Source organism: Pelodiscus sinensis, chromosome 18, assembly GCF_049634645.1.
Source record: "Pelodiscus sinensis isolate JC-2024 chromosome 18, ASM4963464v1, whole genome shotgun sequence".
NCBI classification, from domain to species: domain Eukaryota; kingdom Metazoa; phylum Chordata; order Testudines; family Trionychidae; genus Pelodiscus; species Pelodiscus sinensis.
The window spans coordinates 8264604-8276897 of record NC_134728.1 but is presented as its reverse complement, the minus strand read 5'-3'; the positions used below and the strand labels follow the sequence as shown (position 1 = coordinate 8276897).

The window sequence follows — 12294 nt, the reverse complement described above, 5'->3', positions numbered from 1 at the left end:
ATTTTCCCCTTTTTTCCTCTGTCAATTATTCAAACCCTCATTCACATGGGGGAATGCGCAAGTGGTTTCCACCCTGACACATCTGTAAAGATTTAATGTTTCTATCACCACTCTGCAGAGCTTCTCAACATTGTTGATGTCTGCAAGATTTTCAATTGGGACCTTTTGAATTAGACGCCTCACTCTTCTCTAGTATACATTTTTGGGAGGTCTCTAAATGCCTTTTTAAAAGTGTCTCCCCCTAGGAGGACACCATAAAATTCTACCCTTGTTGGTTTTAGGTCTACAAAGCTGCAGTCCCGTGTTTAAGTGGCTTGACTGCTGATAAAAGCACAATGCGCTTGATGAATCGGAACAGCTAATTTTTTCAGGAAGTGATCCAGGTCTTGCTTATGGCAATGTGTACTTGGCTGACTGATTGGAACACAGTGTTAAATTTGTTGACGGGAGGAAGAATAGCACTTAAGAACAGCAGGTACAATCTGGCTAATAGACTTTCCAACTGTGCCCATAGTCTCTGCCTCCTTCTGGTCTCTTTCATCCTTCCTAGATCTAAAATAAGGTGCTTGAGTAACCCACTGCTCCAAAGTCCTAAACCTGGTGCATGACTCCAGTTCTAAGTGGTTTTGTCTCTCTGAGATAATGGGTTATGTTTGGGGGAGCGTTAATACTGCTGAGCCCTGGTGATATTTCAGACGGACTGCTTTGCACTGCAGCTAAAATACTAAAAGGCTACTACAAATATCATGTCTGTTAATCAGAGGTATTTTCCATGTATCAGAACCACAAATATCACTGTGGTTTTTACACAGCCTGGTTCCCCTGATCTTCTACATGACACACAATGCTACTAACCAGGATCAACCAACCTCTGGTCCCTTTAAGGCTCAAGAACTTCTGGAGGATGGATGGAGGACAGTAAACCATGGGAATAAATTAGGCCTTGTTTTCCTCCCACAGTCCCCAGAAGGTATTTCCACATAGAAAGCACAGAGGGCATGGAACCAGTGTAGTTTTCTGCTGTGTGCATGTGCATATGTGCACACATGCATGGTGGGAAGTAAAGATCCTGTTCCAGGGATCTGTATGTCCTGCATGTCAGGGTATGTCTACACTGCAAGCTTCTTTCGGAATAAGCTTTTCCAGAAGATATCTTCCGGAAAAACTTATTTTGAAATAGAACACCCATACTACAGGGAAGCCTCAAAATCAGTCCAAGGAAGGCTCCCCTAATGTAGGCACGCTATCTTGGCTTAGAGCCCCACTGGGGAGGAATAACTTTAGAATGGCCCTGGTGAGGAGCTATTTCAATATAGTAGCAGTGGATCGTCTACACACACCCTCTTCCAAAAGAGCTTTTTTGGAAGAGGGCTTATTCTTCCTGGAATGCGGTTTACCGCCGTCGGAAAAAGCTGTCTGTTATTTTGACTTTCTGTCAAAATAACGCAATTGCAGAGCGGATGCTAATATTGTTTTCCAGAATAATGGCCATTCTTGTGGAAAAACGGTGCCGCGTAGATGCACCCTCAGTGACGACAGCTCTGTGAGGGCTCTGTGCAAATGATGGTTTTGGAAGCAAGGTTGTGTATCTCTACCAGGAAGCCATTTGTCCTGTGGAAGGGGGTGCACAGGAAGAAAGACGTAACAACCACACAGGCCACTGCAGCACACAGGTCAATTCTTTCCCTCCTCAGACACTACACGGAAGAATCTCTCAGAGGGAACAAGTTCAAGGCCCCACGTGTGTGAGTGTTGGTTTATTTCTGAGGGCCTGAGCTAATAGTGATGATATCCCTGCAGCGCCTGCTGCTATCAAGGGGAGATTTATGCAATGCAGAGGCAGCGGGATGCAGTTAGATGTCTGCACCATTGACCTTTGTGCCCACCTTGCAACATGATTCTTGGGCCAGTGGCATAAAAAAAAATATCTGCAGCACTGAAAGTCACATTCCAATGGAAATAGCCAGGAACACCATCCTCTCTGCTCCGTAGTATTGTACAGTTCTGTGGCCCTACAGATCCCATGTATGCCGGCTGTCGGTGCCCCAGTCTCCAGCTGACTGAGCAGCGAGGGTGGAGATGTGTCAGGGTGCCTGTCCTTATGTCCAACGTATGCTCACACATGATTCCTAACCTAAAGTTGACTGTAATTCTTTCTGTCACATCTGACATTTAGCTTTATAGTGATCCCTGCCAGGCAATCTCCATCATTTAAGTTCTATGTCCAGCTTCCATTCTGATTTATACTTTTGTTTTTCTCCCATTTTTCTGACTTGTTTTGGTAGGGTGGACAAAAGGTTCTCACTCCAGACAGGTGACAGGTTGCCGATAAGAAGTGCAACTTATCACAAACAGCTTTGTGCTCCACTATTTTTTGTCAAATGCTTAGGCAGTTGGAACAGCTTCCCCCCAGTGTTTTTGCCTCCTCTCTTTCATACTTTATAGCTTCAAGAGTCAGTCCTTTTAAAACAAAACACATTCATCTTTTCCAATTCTCTCAAATATTTTGCCTTAAATGAACTTAAAAAAAACCCAAAATTTTCTTTTGCATATGGAAATAAAACAAAAGCCTTAGATCAGTCAACCCTTGAAAACTTGATTTTCCTTTAATCTCACTTCAGAAATCAAAATTAACTGTCAAATCTATCTTCAAGCAATTAGATGGAAATTTGAACAGTGTACTCAGTGGCAGCTCATAGTCTTTAGTTTTCTCACATAAATAGGCCATGAAAAAAATCCTTAACCTTGTTCTAATTTGAAAAGCCCCTTCTGTTTCTCTCCATAAAAGAAAGAATAAGGGAAGACAGGTTCAAAGAGGAGTGGAAAAATGAGCGAGGAAACCACAGTACAACTAGCTCTGGAGATGAGCCTAGTAGGTTAACAGGACATTATAGAGTTGGGTTTAGCTCAGCAAAACGGGACATTCAATTAGAGCTGGATGAATAATTTGTAATTAATAATTTAGGCCTACTAGAGCTGGATCGCTTTAGAAGTTTCAGCCTTATTTAATGAGTTTCACCTCTTTTTCTGTTTGCGAATTCACAGCAAGCAGAGTGCAAAAACCTCCAATGTATTCATTGTTCTAAATTGTTTGCTGATGGCTTTAGCCAATAATTCTTAGTCTGCAGATTGTTTGTGCATTGTGAATAGTCATTATTAGAAATTCACATTGTTTCAGTTGCGTCCATGGCTCACATGACATGGCTCCTTTCCCCTGACTGGACAGATTTACTGTATGTAACTAATCTCATTGTCAAATTGCTTATTCTCATGTAAACTTTGAAATGCACAATTCAAAAATTCACTGTTATCAGTTAGTTATGCAAGTCAGAATTTGCTTTTGAATGTATGTTTTCATCCTCATTGCAGTAAATCTTCTGTGCCTAAACGTTCATGGAAAGGGTTGTAACAGAATCAAACTGCAATTCAAATTGGATTTAATATTCATTAATAGTGTGTTGCATTGTTCACCCAGCTCTGCACTCACAAAGCATTTCTTTGCTTTTTGTATGTCAGCACAATAGTGCTCCTTGCTCCATAGGAGTAGGTTGCTGCAAGGAAAAGGGAAAAATCAGTTGTGTGTTCTTTCTATAAAATACTGGGAAAAGGCATCTCCGGTGATATACATTTTCTAGACATCTAGGCTACATCTACACTGGCATGAATTTCCGAAAATGCTTTTAACGGAAAAGTTTTCCGTTAAAAGCATTTTTGGAAAAGTGTGTCTAGATTGGCAGGATGCTTTTCCGCAAACGCACTTTTTGCGGAAAAGCGTCCGTGGCCAATCTAGATGCGGTTTTCCGCAAAAAAGCCCCGATCGCCTTTTTCACGATCGGGGCTTTTTTGCGGAAAACAGTACTATGCTGTCTACACTGGCCCTTTTGCGCAAAAGTCTTTCGGAAAAAGACTTTTGCCCGAACGGGAGCAGCATAGTTTTTCCAGAAAAGCACTGATGATTTTACATGAGATCGTCAGTGCTTTTCCGGAAATTCAGGTGGCCAGTGTAGAGAGCTGGCAAGTTTTTCCGGAAAAGCGGCTGATTTTCCGGAAAAACTTGCCAGTCTAGACACAGCCTACAGAACTAGAATCAACCAAACTTTCCCAAACAAAAGCAACTTGTTTATATGGTTTATATTATTGTTGAAGTTGTATTTGTCTGATCCAGTCTTCTTGCCTTCCTCAAGGGACTCCCCCAACCTCTCCATACACCCCCATGCTTCCTTTTCAGTATTAAGGCTGGTGAGGAGGAAAGTATTTGGGCTCTGGAAGTAGGGAAGCATAAACTGGGATTTTCAAAGGAATTTAAGGGAGTTAGGCACCTAGTTCCCATTGCAATTCCTTGAAAAAACACATCTAGAAGCTTCCAGACTGCTTTTCTACTAGCATTCTGAAGGCAGCTAACTCAGGGTACATCTATACGGCACATTCATTTAGAAATAAGCTATTCCAAAATAGCTTATTTTGAAATAGCACGTCTCCACTGCAAGGAAACCTCAAAATGAGTCCGAGGCAGGCTTCCCCAATGTAGACGTGCTATCTCGATTTGGAGCCCCAGGAGGCACTGGGGAGGAATAACTTAGCCCCTCACCAGGGCCATTCTATTTCGAAATAGCAGCAGTGGAGCGTCTACACACACCTTATTTTGGTATAGTTATTTCGGCATAGGCATTATTCTTCATAGAATGAGGTTTGCAGATTTCAGAATAAGTTGCCTGTTACTTCAAAATTATTTCAAAATAGCAGAATGGCTGTGTAGACGCTTGCATAGTTATTTTGGAATAACGGCCATTATTCCAAAATAACTTTGCTGTGTAGACACACCCTCACAGAGAAACACTTTTGCAAACCATAGAGATTTGAAGCCATTTTTGCAAGCCTGGCTCCTCGGAGACTGGCGGGACATATCCACACATGTTGGAAGTACCCGAATGAAGGAGATTGAAAACATGAGGTCCACACATGGACTAGACTTTGATTTGCAGCTTAGGTTGGGGAGAGCTGAAATTCCTGTGACTCTTGGGCCAGTCTTCTCCCTCACCTTCATACACAAAACAGGGCTCATGTAAGCTCTTGAACATCCTTTACGTTGCCTGTCTTACCTTTGGATGTGCTAAAATGCTTACGAGTTGTTTTTCATCATTAAAGAATCAAATGGGTGGAAATGCGGACGGCTCTGAATCTCATATGTTTGGAACCGTTTGCTCTCAGACAGGATCATTATCAAAGCATTGTGAGCTCACCCTAAACAAACAAAACCAAAGTCCAAACCGAAGGGATCCAAACTTCATCCAGCAACGGTTGCTGGGAGGCAACTGGGGTGTGTTCCTTTCACTTTAGTGTACAGTATTCTGCCTGCTCATTTGCAGTCTTGAATTTGTCCCTGTGGAGGGCTTTGTTTGTTTTATTAAAGAGATCAGTCAGGTGGTCTCAAGGTCCTTTCCAGGGCTGGAATTCAGCAATAAGCCTATATTATTATAGTTTGCCATCCATCCATCCATTCATCCATCCATCGACTACAGTGGGATAACCAGAAATCCCAGTTTTGAAGAGGGATGGGTTGTAAAAAGAGCAGCCACACAACTCTATTATAGTGCAGTGGGTCTGTCTTCAGAGAGTTAATTTAATTCAGATGTTCAGGGCACTGTTTGTAGATGCCACCAAAAAAATGTCTGCAGCTAAGCTACGCTAACCTTTCCCACAAATCCTTTTAAACTTGACCTTGGCCTTTGCTTTTCCCGTGCACACAGTGTCAGGGTGTCCCCATGGGCCGAGTACAGCTGCACACGCTCCTCTGTAGCCAGATACTTAGCCTTCAGATTCCCTCCTCTACAAACCTCCACAAACCGTTTGCAAGGTCAAATCCCACCAGCAGCACAAAGGAGCCTTCAGGGAACCCTAAAATTAACGAAGTGTGAAATTCAGGTCTAAACACACATACTGCAAACAAGGTGCCTCTTTTACACAAGGCCTGGTTATAACCCTGGAGGAGGACAAATGGCAACTATTGTCTTTATGGCCTTCATTTTCTCCTGTCCCTGGAAAAAAACACAGCCTATGCAATTTCTGCACACGAGCTACACCCCTCGGCAGGGAAGTGGTGCGTCGGAGCGACTGGAACAGGCTGCAGCCATTGGAATAGATTCTTTGTGCTGTTTCATACATCATCAGAGATGATTTCAAAACTATACCAGCAAAGGATTGGCTTTCCTGTGCCTTTCCAGGCCCTGCTGTGCTTAGAGGCAATTGAATAAGACACACTCACTTTTTATGATAGGGTTATCCCTGTTTCAGTAAATAAATGTCTGCTTCTGTACTTTTCCCTTCTATCAGAGAGGAGATACGGTGTTCCCCATGCTTTCAATTTTTCATGCTCCTTGGAGGGGAAATCTATCAGAAAAAGGGAAAGACTAAGAGTTCATAGAACAAAAGAAAGAGGGAGAGAAAATTCTGTCAGCATCTTTTTTATCATAATCCAGGTAAATATTTTTTTTCTCCTCCTTGCTTTTCCTTCTGCTTTAACAAATAAATGGTGTGAAGCTAGTGACTGATTGAACAAAGCAGCTGGGCACATGTGAAGACTGACGCGTGAGCAATCTCCCTGTTCCGTGCTCTTTCAGCAAGCAGTATTTCTGGCTGGTTAACAATGTGTTGTTCCCACGCCCCATACCCTGCAGCCTATAAGAGCATACCAGAAACATCAAAAATGCTTCCCGACCCTGCTTCTCCAGGATAGGCTACCTGAAGTCTTGCAGGGATATGCTTGCTGAAACTCACATTTTGTTTAGTTACATCACTTGGCTTCAAGGTCAAAAAAGGGGTGTGAAGAGCCTTTTCTATCAGCATAAATGATTGGTCCACATAGGTCAGCTGAAGGACAGGCAGAAAAAGGGTTTTACTTGCATGAGGTGTAGCGTGATTACCATAAAGCATAACGTAATGCAATAGGGTGCGGTGTCCTCAATATTGGAGTCCCATGCAGTCTTTCCCCTACCCCATCTCCTTACGGATGGATACAGCCGATTAGTAAAGCGCTGTGTCAATATTTGTCAGAAAGCCTCGAAACGTTCCTGATACAAAAGGTGCCCCATTATCCGAAGCCAAGGTCTCTGCCTAGCCAAACAGAGAGAATAAAGCGATTGGGCATGACACGAGGTCCTCTGAGTTGCCTTGTGAAAAGATGAGTGTAAAGGGGTAAGATGAGTAATAGTCCCTGGCAGTCGACAATCAAGGTTCCAGTAATTTTTATCTCAGAAGGTGGAGAAAGCTACTGGGGGGCGGCTGTTCTAGATTTGATTTTGACAAATGGGGAGAAAGTGGTTGAGAATTTGGAAGTGGAAGGCAGCTTGCATGACAGCGACCATGAAATGATAAGAGTTCATCATTCTCAGGAACAGTCGGAGGGAGAACAGCAAAATAACGACAATGGATTTCAAGAAGGCAGACTACAGCAAATGTAGAGAGTTGGTAGGTAAGATTCCATGGGAAGCAAGTCTAAGGGGAAAAACAATGGAAGTGATGTTATCAGGGCTGGCGACAGATTTTGCCGGGCCCTGGGCAATGTGGCAAGGGCTCATCTCCAAGCCCCCTGGAAGGGGTGGGGCCTTGCACAGAAGGGGCAGGTCTAAGGGCGGAGCCTCCCGGAGCCACCTGGACTGCTCCACACCTCAGCGTTACCTGAGCCAGACCTCACGAGGCTCCAGCAGTGATTTAAAGGGCTCCAAGTCCCACGTCCTTTTAAATTGCCACGCCCAAGGGCTGTTGCTCCCTTCTTCCCCTGTTGCTTCCCTTCCTTCTCCCTGCCCCATTGTCAGCAGTCCTAGACATTTTTAAAGGCAAAAGAGCCAACTATTTCACTGCATAGAAAAGATAGGAAGTATGGCAAGAGATCACAAATATCAAAGGGGCCAAACGACCAGTAGTTCTATGCATTGTGCAGGCTAAGCATGACTTCACATGATGCTCACAAACCCAGTGCAGCCCTGCCCCCAAGCAAAACCACACAGAAATCCCTTTTCCTCCGTACCTTCCAAATGTCCATCATGAGTCCTTGTTGTATCGCTGCTGGCACCAGCACCCAGACTCCTCTACGCAAGCCACATTGAGCAGCACATATTCCCTGTGAGACTGGGATAAATTTGATAGAATCTAAATGAAATTTACTTAAGGAGTGGGTCTAGCCAACACTCCCCCTGCTCTCCCTGTGTGCAGCATGTGTCACCCTACAAAGTCCAACATCTAAGGAGCAGTATCAACAGTCTGCCCTAAGTCAAGTGGCATATCTTTCAGTAGAAAGCATAAAGTGGACTTCCTTTGTAGAAGAATGGCTACCTTGACAAAGGAATTTTATTACCCAATTACAGAGAGAGACTGCTGAACTGGAATTTATTAGCAAGTTCAACACTATCAGTTTAGGCCTGAATAAAGATAGTAACTGATTAACACACTACAAAGGCAATTCCCCCTACCTTTGCTATTCATATTTGCATATCAAAAGCTATGAATGGGACATATTCAGCCTGGTTCAATTAATGTCATCAATGTTGGTCCTACAATTGACAGGTACCTGCTTTTGCTGTTGTATACACTCTGGATTCTGTAATTTCCACTCCAATTCATCTGATGAAGTGGGTTTTATCCTCAACAGCTCACAATATAATATCTTTGTTAGTTTGTAAGGTGCCACAGGACTGCTCATTCTTTTTAAATTTATAGACTAACACGGCTACTCCTCTGAGCCCTTAACATAGGTGAAGACGTATCAGGTCTTCCCTCATTTTTCTCTTCTTAAATCTATACATGCCTTATCTTTTTTCAAACCTGCCCTCTTAAAAGATTTAGAAAACCAGACCTATCATTTTTGTTGTTCTCCTCTGAACACTCTTCGCTTTGTCCACCTCTTTCCTAAAGTGTGACAGGCAGCTGAAAAAGCTGTTTCAACAAGTGAACCCTGAAGAGGGTCTGCGTATCATCATGCAGAAAGAAAACCATAAACTCCCTGTTGTTGCAAAGCTGTGACTCCCACTCTTGAGAGGTTAAGCACAGTGGTTAACTACAATCAGATCAGTTCAGTGGAGAACGCTCAAGTAATTCAGACTTTGGGATAAAATGAGCCAGGGAAAGACCATATTCTATGTACTTGACATTAGGGATGGATTAACTGGTTCTTATTTAAAAAACAAAACAGCAAAGACCACTGCTGGGAACAATTTCATACTGCAGAGGAAGATGGCTGTTCAGCGGGATGTGGTATGAGAGCTATCGGATGCTCTCAGATGATTCTGAGCCACAGGGTGCATTAGGCTGCACTGTGTATTGCATGAGGATCTTGATTGTTATTTAGAAAAAACAAAACAGACAGGCTCATTTCAGCAGGGAAAAATTCTTAAAAAGGCATCACATTTAGATACCGGTGTTAGGAAGTATTAAGATGACCTCACATACAGTGGAGATATTTTTTTAAAGGATATACAAATTTGTTATGGTGCCTTCAATGAAATGGGTGTTATATCATCTGTGCAATGGGTCAAATTTTGCAGTGGTTAAATGCAACTTGAATGTAAACTGGGCTTGAACAGCCTGATCCAAAGCCCACTGAAGTTAATAGAACTCTTTGGCTGTGTCTACACTGGTGAGTTCTTGTGCAAGAACGGCCGTTCTTCTGCAGAGCATCCACACTGCCCGCCCGCTCTTGCGCAAGAAGATTTACAGTAAAGCGTGGGAAGACAGGGCTTCTTGTGCAAGAGCTACACTCTTTTCTAACACGTGTAAACTCTCTTGTGCAAGATGGCAGTGTGGATGCGCGGCAGGGGTTTCTTGCACAAGAAGGCCGTATGGCTAAAATGGCCATCGCAGCTTTCCTGCGCGAGAGAATGTCCACACTGCCATGGATGGTCTTGCGCAAAAGCACATGCCCATATGGACGTGTTTTTGTGCAAGAGTTCTTGCACAAGAACCCTTGTGCAAGATGTTCTTGCACAAGAACCCGCCAGGGTAGACATAGGAATAAGAGATCCTCCGGAAAAGGGCTTTTTTCCGGAGGATCGGGCTAGTGTAGACGCTCTTTTCCGGCTTTTCTACAAGCCGGAAAAAAGCGGCGGACATTTTTATTTAAATGCCGCGGGGGATATTTAAATCCCCCGCGGATTTCCCTATTACGACCTGGAAAATTAGCATGCCCCTTTCGGAAAAGGGGCCAGTATAGACGTAGCCTTTATGTTTACTCTAGTGGGATCAGACACGTGATAGACACACTTTAGATGGGGGCTGGTGGTTACTTGCACAGCTTTGGCATTCAGTGAGTGGCCAAAAGGAATGTAACTTGCCTATCAAGAGGCTTGATCCTGCCCCCACTAAAGTCAGTGGCCAAGCTCCCGTCAATGTCAGTGTGCAGAGGATGATCCCAAGAGGTGGAGGGGGTGAATGTAAGAACGGCCATACTGGATCAAATCAAAGGTCCATCTAGCCCAGTATCCTGTCTTCTGACAGTGGCCAATGCTAGATGCCCTAGAGGGAGTGAATAGAACAGGTAATCGTCAAGTGATTCCTCTCCTTTCACCCATTTCCAGCCTCTGACAAACAGAGGCTAGGGACACCATTCCTACACAACCTGGATAATAAGTATTAATGGCCCTAACCTTCATGAATTTATCTAGATCTTTTTTGAACCCTATTAAAGTCCTGGTCTTTACCCTCTGGCAAGGAGTTCCACAGGTTGACTGTGCAATTCTGTGAAGAAAAACTTCCCTTTGTTTGCTTTTAAACCTGCTACATATGAATCTCATTTGGTGACCCCTAGTTCTTATGTTGTGGGAACAAGTAAATAACTTTTCCTTATTCACTTTCTCCATATCTGTCATGACTTTATAGACCTCTATCATATCCCCCTTTAGTCTCCTCTTTTCTAAGCTGAAAAGTCCCAGTCTTTTTAATCTCTCTTCACATGGCACCCGTTCCAAACCTTCTATGTCACCAAAAAACAACCAATGGAAAGGAGAGTGCAATTAACTCTCTCTATGAAGTCACAACACATATACCTAATGGGAAGCACTGTCAGTAGCAGGATGCATTGCTGCCATACACAATACTGCACTGGGAGGAAATATGGGGAGCATGGATCAGCATTCACATTGCATTCCTCCTCTGTCCATAACCCATGCGGGGAGGGAAGTGAATGATCACCCAATTTGGTGATTAATCCTCAGGTGCCGTCTGGAGCACATCGTGCTAAGAAGAAGGGAGGAACAATCACAAATGATTGCAAACTAACCCTCTTACATTTGACAACTAGAAGAAAAGGAAAATGCTGGAAAGGAAAGATTAGCGTAGCACGTGACTCAATGTCTATAGTGCAGATGTTCTCCTTTACACTAGTGTAAATGGAATTACTCTAGTGCAGTGGTTCCCAACACGGTGCCTGTGGGTGCCACGTCACCCACTGGGGCATTTATGTATGCCCGTCAAGTGACCAGGGCCGGCCCAAGCCATTCTTGCGCCCCAAGCCCTGGGCGCACGGCGCACGCGCGGCCTCTGCCTCGGGCGCATGGCGCCAGCCCCAGGCATGTGGTGCAGGTGCAGCCCCACCACCAGGCGTGTGATGCGTGCACGGCCCCGCCCCCAGACTCGCGGCACGTGCGCAGCCCCACCCCCGGACAGACGGCACGTGCGTGGCCCTGCCCCCAGGCGCCCGGCAGCCCCAAAAGGTTGGAGACCACTGCTCTAGTGGCATTCCTCCAGTGTCAGTGCAAGAAGATTCTGACCAACACATATGTGGGAGTACAGGTGCGTGTTCACTCTTTACTGTGTAATGAGCTCCTGATCTTCCTACAGGTATTTTCAGCTGTACACAGGGAGTCACATAGGGATGTAAAGTAAGAGCCTAGTTTCCATATTCTCTCTCTTCCCCTGTGGTTTAAAGCACCTCCAAAAGCTGCTGCTCCGAACATTCCCCCTTTCCCTCAAAAAAAAAAAAAATCTGTTCTTCCATTTCTCATGGAAAGACATCAGCATCCCATAAAACGGAGGCTGCTTCTGCGGGATGAAACGAAGATTTCTCCTGCTAATTATAAAAATGCCAGACCAAAAAACGGCCCGATATGATTTCTTACATTAAACAAATTTTATGGCAGTGAAGACTTTTAGTGGCACTCTGCAGTTCTGGCCTTTTGCCAGCCTGCTGTCATTAAATCTGTTGATCTGAAGTATCAGCAGCATTTATTCAAAGAGGATATAAATAAAACGCCGAAGTCTGTTAAAGGAGCCTCCCTGCTTGGACTGTTTTTCAAGATGGTAGACTGA

General features: G+C 44.2%; 1 long non-coding RNA gene across 1 annotated transcript in view; it reads left to right on the top strand.

The window, feature by feature from the left end:
* LOC142818835 (uncharacterized) overlaps window positions 1-11026 on the top strand; it is a 68451-nt gene extending 57425 nt beyond the window's left edge. Inside the window, exon 3 of the long non-coding RNA XR_012896487.1 lies at window positions 6331-11026. This is a non-coding gene — a long non-coding RNA (uncharacterized LOC142818835). The remainder of the gene's footprint in view (window positions 1-6330) is intronic.
* Window positions 11027-12294: the final 1268 nt, after the last annotated feature.